The sequence below is a fragment of the Globicephala melas genome, chromosome 12, assembly GCF_963455315.2.
Source record: "Globicephala melas chromosome 12, mGloMel1.2, whole genome shotgun sequence".
NCBI lineage: Eukaryota > Metazoa > Chordata > Mammalia > Artiodactyla > Delphinidae > Globicephala > Globicephala melas.
In genome coordinates, this window is record NC_083325.1 from 32,319,872 (window position 1) to 32,331,559 (window position 11,688).

Sequence of the window (11,688 nt, forward strand, 5' to 3'; positions counted from 1 at the left end):
GGCTATCCTGTATATTTCAGACTATAGGCAACATTCTTTTACCAAAGGTGCAGAGCCAGCATGACCAAGCACAGGCAACAGAGCACAAGGATTAGAGCTAAAGGAATAGATCCAATATGGAGTCAGGTTTGTTCTTCTCTGTTACAAGACCGCCATCTATGTTGCAGGGTGAGGGGGATATACCTGGAGTAGAAATAGCACACTTAACTCATAGATCAATTCTGACCATTAAACAGGGAATACTCTACCGGCTGCAACAAAGCTAGCACAGGCTTGGGCTCTTGGTGGACAATCAAAAAATGCTTGTTCCTATCCTCTCTCCATTCCTCCTTCCAGGGTGACCACACCCCTATCAGCCAGCTATATAGCTGAGCAGCTTTAGGATGTGGTGCTGTAACAGTGCATGTGCATCAGGATGGAGACCTCCTTGCCTGCTCCCAGGCACTGCAAGGTACCTGGCACAAAGCCTGTACTCCATGTAGATTGAGGATGAATTCCCTAAGAAGCAAAGAAACATTCTCTTGAAAGGTAACAATATTGTAATGTTCACTTGGGAAGCACAGATCCTATTGGGTTGGAAAAAGTTAGTTGGGGATTTGTTTTTTTGTTGCCTTGTGAACCTTCCATGTAAGAATATGCAAGGTTAATGGGACTATTGCAAAGAATCAGTTTCTTGTGGAAATGAATGTGGAAGGCTGGCCCCAAACCCTCTGCACCTGTGTTACTTACCTGCAATGAGGCTGTGCTGCCAGCAGGGCACAGTAATGCCTTGGATTTGGGCTAATCACGAGCGGTGTTAAAAGAGAGGAGTATGCTTCTCAATTCGCTTGTTTTTCAAAAACGATAGTGTCTATTAACTGTAGCTAAATATAAGCGCTAATCTGCTCCTAATTACTGTATTTTAAAAGCCAACACTCTTCAAACACTGAGATATTTAAAGCAATGGGTTTACCATAGACAGAGGCTTAAGTTTTATTCCAGAATATCCAGTGGAAATGCAGTTATTAGAAGGTGGGCAAATGTGAAAACTACATATCTTAGCCTATTGAAACATTTGATGAGTAAATATTTTCATTTGGGAAACAAGGACTCTCAAGCTAGTGACTCATCCATCAGAGTCTTAGTATTTGCCTTGAGGGGTGGAAGCAATATTGCGGCTTTTGCCCATTTCCATTTTTGAGTTGGGAATGACTTAAGGCAGGGCTGGGGGAAACATGGCCCATGTCACTGGACACACCCTCCCACCGAAGAGCCCCAGCCCAGAAGCTGGAGCATCGAAGTCCCGGAGACACACTGGGTGAGTTCAACTGCTCACCATCATTCTTCTTGTGGCTAAGATGAGTTCGGCTAGTAGACTTCAAAAGCACATTAAGATTTATGGTTTGTACCTCTACTTTATTCTCCTTATTTTGTTTAACTGTGTGTGTGCGCGCATGTGTGTATGTTTCCCTTGAGGCTAAGAGGTAAGGTTGAATCAAGGGAGGTGGGGAGGGGATGGAGATGAAGTAAACAGGAAATCTTAACAGCTAATCTGCCACCTTAAGTGATCTCTCCTGGCATCTACTGTTCTACTTATGATTGGACTCAAGCCCAGTCTCTCTGGCTACTTCTCAGCATAGCTCTCCTCCTACTTCCAGATTCAAGTGCTCAGCTATATCAAGCTGCTGAGTTGTAACTTTGCCCCTCAGCCATCTGGAAGGCTATTTTTATACAAGTTGTAGCCATGTCTCTCTACTTCTAAGCATCGGGTGGCTACCCAGAAGCTTGAGGAACTAGGCCATCCTTCTAATTATTATGATGACTGAAACACTTTGGAACAGGTGGGAGAGTAGAAATGCCTTGAATTTCTATTTTGTGACACCTTGCTTATTGAGAAGTCACTTATCCAACCATCTAAGCCATCCAGATCCCAGTTGAGAACAGAAAACATGCCAAAAAGTAAAGATCTCTGTCACAGATGTCACCAAGTCCATCCACTAAAGGCTTGGGTCTTCACTCAAAGCCTCATGACTCGTATTTTAAAGACGGTTCTAACTTATAAGGTGATCTAGTGTCTGGCTCTTAGGAAATTGGATGCAGAATAATTAGAGGAAAGAAGGCAATTTGTAGAGACAGATATACTGAAAATAAATTTTTTTCACAGAGAGAGGACCAAGAAAAAATGTTGAAAGAAGATAAAATAAGTCAAAAACTATAATAGATAGGGACATAATCCTGAATTAAACCACAATAGTTTCTGTGGATATCAAATAAAAATTGATATACATCATCATGACTCTAGGAAGATTATCCATTATTTTCACAAATGTTTCATCATGACCCAGTGTTTAAGAGTTCAGATTCTGGAGCCAAGATGCCGCAATTCAAATCCTTGTTAACTGTGTGACCTTAGACAAGTCACTTAATATCTCTGCGCTTACATTTTTTAAACTAATTAATTATTTTTGGCTGCGTTGGGTCTTCGTTGCTGCGTGCTGGCTTTCTCTAGCTGCGGGGAGAGGTGGCTACTCTTCCCTGCGGCGCGCGGGCTTCTCATTGCGGTGGCTTCTCTTGTGGCGGAGCACGGGCTCTAGGCACACGGGCTTCAGTAGTTGTGGCATGTGGGCTCTAGAGCGCGGGCTCAGTAGTTGTGGCGCACGGGCTTTGTTGCTCCGTGGCATGTGGGAATCTTCCCAGACCAGGGCTCAAACCCTTGTCCCCTGCATTGTCGGGTGGATTCTTAACCACTGCACCACCAGGGAAGTTCTGAGTTTAAAGTTTTTCATTTGGAAAATGGAGATAATAAAAATATTTACTTTAAAGAGTGGTTGTGAGGATTAAATACGTTAATGTAGGTAAAATTGTGACTGGCACATAACATTATTACTTGGTACATTTTGTTTAAAAAGTCAGAGAGGACAAAATACATTTTTAAACAAAAGTATTAAAAATGCAAAGAGGAAAACTGAAGGTGTTTAAAAGAATATTCCATGCATGGGTGATGGTCAAAGCTTGTGCTCTGGTCTTATACAAAAAATGAAGAAGAAGAAGAAGATGATGAAGGAGAAGGAGGAAGAGGAAGATGAGGGGGAGGAGGGGAAGGAAGGAGAGGAGGAGGAGAAAGAGAAGGAAAAGAAGGAAAGAGAAGGGGGAGGGGGAAGAGAAGGAGAAGAAGGAGAAGGAGAATGTATGTAGAGACAATATTTTTAATTATTTAAAAATAAATAGTTTGAAGTAATGTATTTTAAGGTATGTTAGGGAAAGACTTTCTCCACAAACAGGTTTCATACGCGCAGGCTCAGCAGCCATGGCTCACGGGCCCAGCCGCTCCGCGGCATGTGGGATCCTCCCGGACCGGGGCACGAACCCGTGTCCCCTGCATCGGCAGGCGGACTCTCAACCACTGCGCGCCACCAGGGAAGCCCATAGAGTCTCTTTTACAAAGACCCAGTTCTTAATAATATGCAAACATCCGGACAGAATCAGAGAACTTAAAATCTGAGAAATGTCAAGAGTGATGTCAAAAGTTCTATTTGTTATTTCTTCTTTTTTAAAAAATAAATTTATTTATTTTTGGCTGTGTTAGGTCTTTGTTGCTGCACACCGGCTTTTTCTAGTTGCAGCGACGGGGGGCTACTCTTCATTGCGGTGCACGGGCTTCTCATTGTGGCGGTTCCTCTTGTGGAGCACGGGCTCTAGGTGCACGGGCTCAGTAGTTGTGGCTCACGAGTTCTCGAGCACAGGCTCAGTAGTTGTGGCGCACGGGCTTAGTTGCTCCGCGGCATGTGGGATCTTCCTGGACCCGGGATCGAACCGTGTTCCCTGAATTGGCAAGCACATTCTTAACCACTGCGCCACCAGGGAAGTCCCTATTTGTTATGTCTTTTAATCCTCCCAACAGCTCTGTGAGGTAGGCAACGCATGTCATATGTCCGTTTTACAGAAGAAAAATGTCTCAGATTTTGAAAAATAAGGCTCAAGTTTAAACAGCTGATTTTACAAGAAATGACTTTATTTGACTCTCAGTTTTCTCGTTTGTGAAATGGTGACAATACTATCCACTTCAGAGTGTGTTAGGATTAAATAATGTCACAAGCAAAACACCTTCCTTCTCTTCTCCTCATCACCCTCCTTCTGATGCTTTTTATTTAAAACGACTTCATCCTGTGCCCACACTCCCGCCGTGTTTGTTTTTTTAACCGGTGGTTTTGCCTTCCTTTATTTGCAGTCTACTAGATCAATGACTTTCCCCCCCCAAAATTACTGTGAATTGATTAAGTCTATATAGATGATTCTAAATTATTGTCAATAAATAAAAGCATTCCATTTCTAGAAACTCTGTATTCAGTTAGAAACCTATAGCTCTCTGCACAGCAAATTACTTGAAGAGGACCTTGACTACTTGAAGTCATAGGAACTAGTGTTCGAGCACTAGATAAGACTAATTCTGTTTTTTTTTTTTTAGCAAGTATGGTATTTTATTCCCCATTTACTGACCAATGAAAAATATGACAATATTTTTGGCCTCACTCTTGTGCTGGAATAGTAATCCTGACAGGCACTCTAGCCTCTGCCCACGGTGGATTTCTGATTCTCCTTCAGGTATTCAGAGCTGGGACTGTCTCCTTGACACTGCACAGCCTGTACCCTCTGCTTGGAATGCCCTGCTCCATTTTCTTCTTAGCAGATGCCTTCAAGTGCCAACTTAAATGTCACGTCAGCTATGAAGTCTTTCCTGACTCCTCTAAAGTGTAGAGTCAAGAATAATTTTGAAATCGTGTTTATTCAGATATTTTCTTTGATGACCCTGTTTCTGAAAAGCGTCACCAGCTTCCATCTAACTTCTGCCTTTCTGGAGTTCTCTGGATGGCTTCCACATTTTCTGACTGACTCAGTGAGAATGAGCTGACTCAGTAAAAAAAGTGATGAGATTCTAGAAAGAGCTAGCTGGATGGCTGACTGGCTGGGGAAAAAAAAAAAAAAAGCCAAGGAGTTTGGAATATATTAGCCTTCAATGGGTTAGTCCTGCTCCCTTTAAAGGAGACTGAAAGAAGGCAGGTAGATGAGTAAGAAAAAGCATCTGAGTCTTCTCTCTGATGTTTCTTGAAGTGAAGATGCCTTTTCATGTTAGTATTATTAATGATGACGGGGTTAAGGTGTGCAGTGCTTTGAAGGAGTCTATTTATGTCAGGGTCGTCATTTTGTGCTACCCACAAAATGTTTCCAGCCCTCCCCTGCCTAGGCACATGACAGGACTGCACTCTCATGACTGGGGTAGGGCCATGTGAGAGGAGCTCAGGCCAATGAGTTGTGAGCTGAAACGATGTATGTTGCTTCCAGGCTGAAACAGCCGACCGCCTGTGCAATACCCAGCAGAGCTCTCTTTCCCTTTGCCATGGCAACCGTCCGCTTTCAAGATGATCCATCATCCCGCATCCTGGAGTGAGAAGACATGAAGCAGAACCCTAGCCAAACTTTACTGGACCTAGAGCATAAGTGAGAAGTAAACTTTTCTCCCTAAACTTTTATTGTGAAAAATGTTGAAATAGGCAGAAAAATTGAAAGAAGTGTACAACCGAAATCCACAACCCATCACCTGGATTTTATAGTTAACATTTTGCTATCATTGCTTTATCACTTATCTATCCATCCATCCATTCCTCTAAGCTACATCAATCCCTCTTTTTGGAGGGGGGAAGAATGAGAAACTATTGTAAAACACTGCTGAGATTTGGGGGTTGTGTATTATCACAACGTAATCCAGCCTTTTCTTCTCTACAGCATCTGAGTTGCCCCGGCCAGCTACTCTCTTTTTCTGCTGAGGACTCTATAGTGGAACTACTCCAAAAAGAAAAAGTGTTTTAAGTTGGTTTTAATTGTTTTAAGTTAGTTCTAAGAAATCATTTCCTGCCAGGGAAAGTTAAAAATCCTGGGATGAGTTAGGAGAAAGATTAAGCCATCTTTTTTCTCTTATGGGCTTAAAAATAAGATAAACGCTGACTGAGCTAGTTTGGATAGGGTTCTGTTTAGAGGCGGGCTGGGGGGGATGGATTAAATGGGGAAAAGAAACGCAAAAAATCACATTCACTGTGCGCCTGTTTTGTGGCAGATGTTCTATGTATAGGATCTTGTGACATCCTTCAAACCACCCCATAATATACATAAGATCTTCATTGTTAACATGAGGATATTAAGCTCAGAGAGGTTAATATCACAGCTAGTGTGAGTGGAAGAGGCAGAATGAAAACCCAAATGATTCCAATACATTTATCCTCCACTAGAAGTCAAGGAGGTATGGGGATATATGTATATGTATAGCTGATTCACTTTGTTATACAGCAGAAACTAACACACCATTGTAAAGCAATTACACTCCAATAAAGATGTTAAAAAAAAAGAAGTCTACGAACCCTTGATCTCTGACAGCCCCAGAAGCTGACATTTCCCTCCCACTGAAAAGGCTGTCCACAGAGAGACATGGCCCATGAGCTAAGTAGCTCTTGCTTGTCTGAGTAGGAAGGGAGAGCTGAGCCAACTTCCTTGGGAAGACAACCTAAGAACCCATTTAGAACTTGGGATTGTGAGAATCTGTCCTCATCCTGTAGAAGGAACTCAGTCCTGAATGACCATTCCCTTCAAATATTGAACACAGGTTATCTTCTTTAACTTTGCTATGGAGCTTAACCTTTCCCTAGTGATCTTTATGAGATTTAAGGCCTTAAAATAAAACTTGGATACTCAAAGGGACAGCATGAGGGAGTTTCCTAGGGGATGGAATTGTTCTGTATCCTGGTAGTGGTGGTATTTGCATGAATCTATAAAGGTGTTAAAACTCATAGAAACGGACGCAACACACACATACACACACAGAGTTCATTTTACTGTATGTTTACTTTTTCAAAACCTGAAGACACTGATGCAGAAGGGCCCCTGAGACTAGAAATCAAGCTGCCGGGGTCAAACCATCTCCACAAAGCATCAGGGAATACAATTCCAGAGGGAAGACCACTGAACAGACTTCCAAGGGGTAGGTGCCAGTGCAGTCCTCTCCTCTTTCCTTCATTTATATAAATCCTTCCGGAAAACTGACAAGTCAGATGTTCCTCATAAACAATCAGAGGAGAGTTCAGTGTTTTCCACAGACGGTCTGCTGATCCTCTGTGTCTTCATCAAGGCTGGAGTCACGAGGCTGAAGACCAGGCAGGCCAAGGAGACCACGCCTGAGAAGGCAGGACCTAGCAAATGTGGGTCAGAGAAGAACCTAAATCAGAAACTGGGTTAATTCAACTGGGTTAACCTCAGTGGATCTGAGGAAATCAGAGTCTGTAGAGCTGAGAGGCGTTTACCAGAAGGAAAGTCACAGGAATGAGAAGTCAGGGCAAGTCTAGGCAGATCCACGTGGCCGAGGCTGGAGCGCCTGGACCCTGGAGAACTGGAGCTCTGCCCCCGGTGGACATTGGCTGCCTGAAAGTCCCACCTCTGCACAGGAGCCTAAGCCGTGTCCACCTCTGTCTCTGCAAGAGCCCTTTGCTTAGTGGTTTCGAGCCTTCACTTTGGCCAGATACATGTGGTTCTTGGCAGTCCCACACTGTCTAGAGCCCGTGAATCTTTTCGGAGCTCATTTATCTCAGGAGGGAAATTGCCTGAGCAGACTTGAAGGCAGGGGTGGGAGCCACCTGCTGAAGACACCAGGGAGCATTTGGCAGGGTGGGTGGGGAAAGGAGATGGAACAGAGGAGAGGGGGCTGGGAGCTATCCCACTCTTTCCCTCCCTCCTGCATCTGGTGCCCCAGGAGCTGCTCTGAGCAATGCCTCTCGAATGCGTTGGCGTGAACTTGTACTTGTTCCTCCCTCAGGGAATGAGAGAAGACAGGCTGAAAGCTGCTAAAATGCTTGGAGAACATCCAGGGAGAGGCTTGTCAGAAATGCAATATATTAATGAAAACAGCTTGGGCCTGGCTAAATAGTGACTCTTGGAACAAAACAAACAGATGGGCGTTGACGACAATTGGTCTGAAAAAGAAAGAGTCCAGGCCTTGTATACATAGCCTGGTGCTCCGTGAGAGTCTTCACGGAGTTCACTGCACCGTGGTCTTCTTCAGCTTAGGCTAGTATCCATTTATTCTCAGGAGCGCCAACAACCACTACATCAAGGCATCCCTTATGGGCGTAAGCACATTCTCCAGTGTCTGCCATCTCCAGGAACAAAGGTTCTCTGCTTTTTCTTTTTTTTTTTTCAGATTATTTGCTTTGCATTAATAATCTGCAAGGGCCTCTCACAGGCCATCGGAGTGATCTCAGATGCTTGTTAAAATGTAGATTCCTGAGCTCTACATTTTCACACCTGACAAATTAGGTGGACTCTATGAGAGTAATTCCAAAGCATCTGCATGGTGGTTACCAAGGGGGAGGGATTGGGGTTAGCAGATGTAAGATATTATGTATGCAATGGATAAACAGCAAGGTCCTAGCACAGGGAACTATATTCATATCCTATGATAAACAATAAAGGAAAAGAATATTTAAAAAAAGAATGTATATATATATATATATGTAACCGAATCACTTTGCTGCACAGCAGAAATTAACCCAACATTGTAAATCAACTATACTTCAATTAAAAAAGATATCTGGGAAGTGGAAAAAAATCACCCCATAATATTTAGTTTGATTCCATTTCTTTTTTTTTTTTTTTTTTCTTTGCGGTACGCGGGCCCCTCACCGCTGTGGCCTCTCCCACTGCGGAGCACAGGCTCCGGACGCGCAGACTCAGCGGCCATGGCTCACGGGCCCAGCCGTTCCGCGGCATGTGGAATCTTCCCGGACCGGGGCACGAACCCGTGTCCCCTGCATTGGCAGGCAGACTCCCAACCACTGCGCTACCAGGGAAGCCCCTCCATTTCTGTTTTTAAAAACTAAGTGCAGGGAGACAGACAGATTGGGAAAGAGACAGAGAGAAGGAGAAAGAGAGAGACAGAGAGAGAGGTCGGGATTTGAGGAAATACATAGCAAAGGCAGGTTACTATTAATAAGAATAATAAGGAAGAGCAGTGGGGTTGGGAGAGGGAACAGAAGGACCCTTGACAATTTACTCTGAATTCTCGCGAGTTTTTAAACTGGTCTTAACAATGAGTTCTACTGATGTATGCTTTTTGTAAGTTTTTACAGCAATTTTTAAAAAGATACTTACATATATTCCTGGCTGCCACTAGGTGGTACCGGCGGCAGGACAGACTGGACGACCTTGAAGCTTCTTGGGCTCCTCCATGACACCTCAATGTGGGTCTAACTTCCTAACTTCAAAGAGTGAAACAAATTAATGCACCAACTATTAGAGCTCAGGGCTCCAAGCCCCAGACTTCCCTCTTATTCCTCTTTAGATGGGAGAAGAGGATTTTCTATTTAATTGGTATAAAAATATTTTCAAGTAAAAAAAAAGTTCTTTCCGTATCAATCTAAGTTGTACAGTTTGGTTCACATATATTCAGTTCATCTCAAGATCTCCACCTTACAATGATATTCCCAAGTCAAATCTTAATCAGATGCATAAAAATAATCGAACTCTCCTCTGTGATGCAACCTCATCACCCGAGGTTCCCTAATTCCAGGACCAGGCCTTTCTTTCCATCCACTTACCCTTAATTCTCTTGGGCAGTCACATCTTCCATCACCTCAGTTGATGTGGGCAGAAGACAGAAATGTTACACTTATCTTCTTTCTCCATCCCACGATAATGCAGCATTTGTGATTTCAACAGGGCTCTTCAGCAGGGCTTATCTCCTCTCCTATCCTGGACTGGTCTAAACTAGCTAATGTTTTGTTCTTTCTTCTAAAGCAATATTTCATTCCAAAATCACGTGCCTAAGGTTCCCAATCCCCAAGATAGCATAGTGAAAATACGTGCTCTCTTCAGGACACCAATGTGGCCAGCCTGGCACGCAGAAGCTACTCAGTCCCCATGGGTGGAATGCCAAGAGGTGTCTGCAGTGGCTCTCGCTTGGCTAAGGCACGCTTCTCATCGTAACCCCCACTGCACCTGGCATGATTTTTCACCTTTTTATCCCCAACTCCCACCCCATCCTTTCCGCAGGGGCATTGTGCTGAGTTGGTCTCTGGATAAAACCCAAGAAGGGCACCAAGGTTACAGAGCTGTACTTGACACTCCCTGTGTGGCCAGTTGAGCCACAGATAAACACCAGAGGGGAGGGTCAGGAACATTCCACGCAAAGGACACTAGATATTAAATGAGTATTAGCCACTATCCATCATTAATAATAGTAAAGACTACTGTTCATTCGAGTTCTTGCTGTTTGCCAAACCCTGTGCTAAGTATTTCATACATTTCATCTTATTTGATTTCCTCAGCCACCCTGTGGTTGAGCATCATTGCTCCATTTTACAGATATGGGAACAGAGACTTGGAAACTTTCAAGGGACAGGCTCAGGTTTATCTATTTTCAAAGCTTGTCTTCTTAATCCTTATCCTGTTCTGAAGCTAGTGAAGGGCTCTGATTGTTCAGAGATCTGTTTACACCCCATTTGAGAGACTACTGAGAAGCCCAAGTCTTCCTCCTCCCGACCCTGTAGTTTATTATCCTCTCCAAGGGGAGAGAAAACGTCAAGGCGAGAAAGTGAATGCAAACATCCACATGCTTTGTACTAATATTTAAACTTCATCATACACTTTTTTTTTTTTTTTTTTTTTTTGTGGTACGCGGGCCTCTCACTGTTGTGGCCTCTCCCGTTGCGGAGCACAGGCTCCGGACGCTCAGGCTCATCGGCCATGGCTCACGGGCCCAGCCGCTCCGCGGCATGTGGGATCTTCCCGGACCGGGGCACGAACCCGTGTCCCCTGCATCGGCAGGCGGACTCTCAACCACTGCGCCACCAGGGAAGCCCCGTCATACACTTTTTAAAGGTAAGAACTATGCTTTTCCGTTACTTCTTGTCTCCCCTCAGCACCTCCCAATATGCTCCACCCACAACGGTTTTTTAATACTGTATTGCCTCAGTGACTGGCTGGCCTCTTGTTCACATCTGGGGTCAAGAAGGTTAGTGATAGGATATAACCCAAGGTTTGTGATTTTCTGTGGGTCAAGATTATTTTTCCCATCTGTTTTCCCTTACCATGAATCCTTGAAAATGAAATGTCATTTGGTTTCCAAATTGAAATATTTCATCTAATCAGATGAGTCTAATTTCATTATTTTAAGAAAACCTTTTCAAGTGTGGTTGGTTGAAAGGAGTAAACAAGAATAAATCTACCACTACCTTCTCTTTCCTAGGAACTTGGAGCTTGTTTTCATGATATAATTAGGCAGGGACTTCTGTGACTCAATTTAAAAGCCTGAAGTATAATCACCTTTCTTTCTTTTTTTTTTTTTTTTTGTTTCAAAACAGTTTTCTTCTCTGCTACCCCCGGGTGAACCTGGCTCTGCTTTTCCAAATTCAGTGATGCCAGGTCAGCAGGGAGCAAATTGGAGACTGTACAATTCCCATCAGCTATTAGCTGGGGACATCTTTCTGTCCCTAAGGTCTAAGTTAGTTCTAAAGGACAGGTTTTCTTTTCAACAAATATGGTTATCCCTATTAATGGTAAATGGGTGTTTCACGTGAATGGGCAGAAGACTCCGTACCCCTAAGTTTTTCCCAAGCATGAATTACGTGAGTCCAAATTAAACACAGTTTGAATCTTTGGCTCCTTCCTCCT

At 43.6% G+C, this 11,688-nt stretch overlaps 1 long non-coding RNA gene across 1 annotated transcript; it reads right to left on the minus strand.

Annotated features, from left to right (window-relative positions):
- Window positions 1–6,868: 6,868 nt before the first annotated feature.
- Window positions 6,869–10,653, minus strand: LOC132598246 (uncharacterized). The gene is made up of 3 exons (XR_009566259.1): window positions 9,615–10,653; window positions 9,169–9,275; window positions 6,869–7,214 (listed from the first exon to the last, which is right to left on the minus strand). It is a non-coding gene; the product is annotated as an uncharacterized lncRNA (long non-coding RNA).
- Between the last annotated feature and the right edge of the window lie 1,035 nt (window positions 10,654–11,688).